Source organism: Venturia canescens, chromosome 4 (assembly GCF_019457755.1).
Source record: "Venturia canescens isolate UGA chromosome 4, ASM1945775v1, whole genome shotgun sequence".
Taxonomy (NCBI): Eukaryota; Metazoa; Arthropoda; class Insecta; order Hymenoptera; family Ichneumonidae; genus Venturia; species Venturia canescens.
Window position 1 is genome coordinate 902,501 of NC_057424.1, and position 5,902 is coordinate 908,402.

The following is a 5,902-nucleotide window of genomic DNA, read 5'->3' on the forward strand; positions in this document are numbered from 1 at the left end:
CATGGCAAAGACACACACACGCCGGGCTCGTTCCGGAGTCTTTAGTCGTCGCCGAGACTTGCGGCCGTTTTGCTATCGCGGCCTTGCGCTTGCGATCAACTGATTGCGCGCGCTTGTACCAGCGACTTCGCTCGTCGCGTCTCCTTAAATTTTAGGGTTGGCGGGCTTGCGAAACCGTCCTTGTCGACGATGCTCGAATTTTTAAGAACAAGATTTATGAATAATGCTGTTTGTAACGCACAAATATGTTATTATATGATTACCCTGAACGGTGGATCACTTGGCTCGTGGGTCGATGAAGAACGCAGCTAATTGCGCGTCAACTTGTGAACTGCAGGACACATGAACATCGACATTTCGAACGCACATTGCGGTCCACGGATACAATTCCCGGACCACGCCTGGCTGAGGGTCGTTTATGCATAAAATTTAGACTGCTCTCGCGATGATTTCGTCATCGCGTGTAGCGAATGTATTGGGCGTTCGTTGACCCATGCCCTTGTACAAAGGGGGGGGGGGGGGGGGTGCGCGTCTGCGTCGCTTGAAATTAACGCGCTCTCCCGCAAGTCTCGGAGATCGAGTCCCTTCGATCCGGATTTCGTGAGCCAGCGTGTGCGAATCGCGAATTCATTTTCTCCCTTTGCCGGGGAGAAGTTCAAAGCTATTCGCATTCGCCCGCGATACTCTATGAGAATCGAGCACAACCAAATGGCCGTTCCTTGAATTTTTCGAGTCGAGCGTGTGCGGAGATGATGGGAAAAGAGAGAGAGGGTGGGGCATGCCCCCCCGGACCGTGTTGTCCGTCGTTGTTTTTTTTTTTTCCATTCTCGTGCGCAATTCGCCGCTACTTTGATAAGTGAGCAGGCACGCCGCCGCCGAACGGCCGGTCGATCGAGTTCCGGAGCTAATTGTTAGTTTTTAAAGGACAGATACTGGCCGGATCGCTCGCGCAACGGGGGCGAGCCCGCATGTAGCGTGTTTTTAAAGAATTGTTCGCACATACGAGAATCGGAAGGTGTCATTTGATGAAAGAAAAACAGCGTGGTCGAGCACGTGGTTCGGAGGTTGGGTAATCGAACGCGAAATGTTTCCACTTTGATTTTCACTCGTCTCGAACTGATCGCATCGCTCTTCCGCCAATGAAAAATTCATACGGAGAGAGAAATGTGTGTTGTGTATGTTGTTATATAACATCGTACCAGGCACCCACGGATGTGTTGAAATTCTCATGGTTTTGAAGTAAAATCGACGACCTCAGAGCAGGCGAGACTACCCGCTGAATTTAAGCATATTACTAAGCGGAGGAAAAGAAACTAACCAGGATTTCCTTAGTAGCTGCGAGCGAACAGGAAACCTAGGGAAAAAAAGGTTGGGACAAATACATTGATGGTCTCTTGTTTCTGGATGGCATAGAAAAAAAATTTAGAACCAGGAAAAAAATTCTATAAAAATAATAAACGAAAAATTGAAAAGTTCAAAAAAATTCAACAAAAATAAAAAACAATCGAAAAAATTCTGTAAAGAAAAATAAAAAAATTTCAAAAAAATTCATAAATATTGAAGACATTGAAAAATGTACTATCCAAGTTACATGTAGTATAAAAATGTATGATATCAATTGGAGGCCAAGTTTTTATTGATAATTTGGAATATTTATCCAACAAATTGAAAACTTTAATGAAATTCATGATAATTATTTTCACGAAAAGAGTTAATGAAAAAAAAGTCATAACGGAAGTTACGTGCAGTACTAAAATGTATTATATCAATTCGAGGTCAAGTATTTATCAGTTATTCGAAATATAATCTCCGGCGACAAATGAGCGTTGAGAATCCTTGTCGGGCTCACAACATTTTATCAAAATTACTAAAAAATTAATGGAAATAAAATCATTAAAAATTCACATGAAAGTCATTCGTTACTTCAACAAGGTACACACTTTAAAGAATCGATTCCCCTCCGACTTTCAGGATCCCCTGGTATTATTCACAACATTCAATTTCGATTGGATCGGTACAAATTATGTTCAAATACGTCTTAAACGTACTTGTCCGGCCCATCACTTTTTATTCAAATTGCTCATTCGAAAACAAATCAAAAACGAAGTTAATGCATGTGTTAATATTAAGAAACAGTAATTCCCGAGAAAATAATTTTCCTTCGAATCGCTCTTGTCAAAATGAAACGAAAATGAAAGATAAAGTTGATTAATCTATTTATATTATATGGTGTCATAATTCACAACAAAATCATTTTTCTCCAAATTCCAGGAATCCACGTGTCGTACTCGACTAGTGATATTTTTCAAAATGTGTACGTGACTATAGAAAAAAAAACATTTCATGGCTGAGTAGGTTCGAAAATTTCTAGTAATGTGCCTAGTCCAGTCATTACGTCGGAAAAAACGGGTTAGAAATGCAAATGAACCGAGAAAGCTAAATTTTTGATATGTCGTGGGGGGGGCCTAGAAAAGCTTAAGTTCAAATTGTCGACCAAGATTTCCTATGTGCATTTTGCGCCACCTTAAAAAAAGGGTTGAAATCAGTTTTTTTACAATAACTCGGTTTTCTGTTGAGATACGAGAATTTTGAATTCATACTTTTTTGTTGCTTTTTTTGTGCTCTACAATTAAGGTCCTATACATTTTTCACCTATTGTTTATATTTTTTGAGATATCGATCGAAGAAGTCAGAAATTTAGGTAATGAAATTTGTTTTTTGCTATTTTCTCTTTTCTCGCGATAGATATCGAAAAATTGTCTATTATAAAACTTGTAGAGCGTGTTCAGACCTACAATTTCTTTTTCAAATTTTTTCCTCCGACCAAAATTATGACCTCCAGCGCGCCGCAAAGTTGACCACAGCGCCGCCCGACGCTATAAAATGTGCGTCCCGCCACCTAGCGCGCCAATAGAGCGACCGTTGGAATTTGAGAGGTCAGGTATAACAGACCCTTTTTCGTTTTCGCGCCGAAACATCTGCTCTTTTTCATAGCATTTCGATCAGTTGTCTCGAGTCATTTGGAGCGAGCATACATGTTTTATAAATCTCGTGAACATGGGTGATTGTTTCATTTGCCAAAAACCTCTTATTACAGACATTTACGTTGCGAAAAAGAGAGCTGTTCAGACTCTCTTAGCGGCGAGTGTGAAAAGAGGATGTGTGGAGCATCGAAACTTGTTACAAAGTATCGGTTCCGTGAATGTTCACAGTGCGTGCTACAAAAAATATGCGAATCAAAGACTAGCATCGTTTGCCTCTCGACGAAGTGAATCTGCATCGGAAGAACCAGAATCCGAAGAACAACCTCAGCTCATACCCACTTTTGATTTTAAAAATCTATGTTTATTTTGTGGTGAAGCATTTTGCGACGAATCAAAATTGCCAGTGCATAGACGAAAAAAAATTCATTCGGTGCACGAAACATCGATGAAAGAAACCGTTCTACGGTACTTGTCTGGACGTGATGATGGATTTGCTATTGCTATCATCGAACGAATTAATTGTGTCCCCGATCTCGTCGCAGCAGGAGCTCGATACCATCGAGCATGTATTTCACGTGTATACCATCCAGTACCTGAGGAGGGGATTAAAGGAGGACCCGCAGAGGACAAAATAGCCGAGGCAATGGAGGGAATTTATTCATTTCTGAAAGAAAATTCGGGCGAATGTCAATTTTCAATGAATGAGTTGATGAACCAATTGAATGGAGATTTCGTTCCCGACATCAGAACGGTTAAAAAACATTTACAAGTCAAGTATGGAGATGACATTCTTATAAACGAAAAACAAGGACGTGATTGTGTGGTTTGTTTTCGGAATACTGGCTTCAAAATACTTTCGAATAAATGGTATGAAGAAAAAAAAAAGGACTCTCGTGAAGAAAGGTTAAGAGTTATTCGTGAAGCTGCTGCAATAATTCGCGAGGACATTAGAGGTGTCGTTTACGATAAAAATAATTATCCCCCATCGGATGCGTTCGTGGAAGATGTCGAAGCTGCTGTTCCTGAGTCTTTGCAAGTTTTTTTGCCACGACCATCACAAAAGATAAACGCGGTGCATTGGAGCAGTGGAAAAAAAAATGTACAGCGATAGCTCACTCCATAATAACAGCTGTGCGTCCTCGTTCGTTTTTTTTTTCCAGCGGTTCAAGAGTCTCTACAACTCGAAGAGTTGACCGAGGAAGAACTTCTTCAACCAGGACCATCGAAACGACGAAGAATATTAAAAAAAAACGGGGGCCCTTAATTATTATTTTTGGCTACACAAAAAAATAATTGTTCAATAAATTTAATGTTTTTGTTGCATAATTTGTCTGATTTATTTGTTTATGTTTTATCTCAATAATTTCCCGAACAATCTCCCATCCGTTTCGACGTGTGCATACAACCGTGCGAGCGGCTGCATCGAAGCGGGGCACAGACTTACTGACTTTGCGGCGTGCTAGAGATCATAATTTTGGTCGGAGGAAAAAATTAAAAAAAAGAAATTGTAGGTCTGAACACGCTCTACAAGTTTTATAATAGACAATTTTTCGATATCCATCGCGAGAAAAGAGAAAATAGCAAAAAACAAATTTCATTACCTAAATTTCTGACTTCTTCGATCGATATCTCAAAAAATATAAACAATAGGTGAAAAATGTATAGGACCTTAATTGTAGAGCACAAAAAAAGCAACAAAAAAGTATGAATTCAAAATTCTCGTATCTCAACGGAAAACCGAGTTATTGTAAAAAAACTGATTTTAACCCTTTTTTTAAGGTGGCGCAAAATGCACATAGGAAATCTTGGTCGACAATTTGAACTTAAGCTTTTCTAAGCCCCCCCCACGTCATATCAAAAATTTAGCCTTCTCGGTTCATTTGCATTTCCAAATGTATATAATGACTGGACTAGCCTGGATATTTCTCATTTTCATTGGTTCTTACCGAATGGTATGTGTTCACTGAAGAAAATGAGAAGTGGATATTGCTATACGAACTTGCGAACAATCAAGTTCAAATTACTTGGAGATATTGTTTTTATTTCTATCCATTTTATTATATTTGTCATTATAGAACAGCCCTGATTTGTTTTCGAATGAGCAATTTGAATAAAAAGTGATGGGCCGGACAAGTACGTTTAAGACGTATTTGAACATAATTTGTACCGATCCAATCGAAATTGAATGTTGTGAATAATACCAGGGGATCCTGAAAGTCGGAGGGGAATCGATTCTTTAAAGTGTGTACCTTGTTGAAGTAACGAATGACTTTCATGTGAATTTTTAATGATTTTATTTCCATTAATTTTTTAGTAATTTTGATAAAATGTTGTGAGCCCGACAAGGATTCTCAACGCTCATTTGTCGCCGGAGATTATATTTCGAATAACTGATAAATACTTGACCTCGAATTGATATAATACATTTTAGTACTGCACGTAACTTCCGTTATGACTTTTTTTTCATTAACTCTTTTCGTGAAAATAATTATCATGAATTTCATTAAAGTTTTCAATTTGTTGGATAAATATTCCAAATTATCAATAAAAACTTGGCCTCCAATTGATATCATACATTTTTATACTACATGTAACTTGGATAGTACATTTTTCAATGTCTTCAATATTTATGAATTTTTTTGAAATTTTTTTATTTTTCTTTACAGAATTTTTTCGATTGTTTTTTATTTTTGTTGAATTTTTTTGAACTTTTCAATTTTTCGTTTATTATTTTTATAGAATTTTTTTCCTGGTTCTAAATTTTTTTTCTATGCCATCCAGAAACAAGAGACCATCAATGTATTTGTCCCAACCTTTTTTTCCCTAGGGGAAGTTTATGGTTTGATATCACGCCTTTTTTCCCAAAAGTTCCTCCTTTATGTTATGATGGTTATAGGATTTTAGTATAAATTTCTATG

The 5,902-nt window shown here is 38.1% G+C and overlaps 1 non-coding gene across 1 annotated transcript; it reads left to right on the top strand.

Moving 5' to 3' along the window:
• The first annotated feature begins 260 nt into the window (after window positions 1-260).
• LOC122410330 (5.8S ribosomal RNA) lies at window positions 261-415 on the top strand. Its single transcript, XR_006260905.1, has one exon. It is a non-coding gene; the product is annotated as a 5.8S ribosomal RNA (ribosomal RNA).
• The last annotated feature ends 5,487 nt before the right edge of the window (window positions 416-5,902 follow it).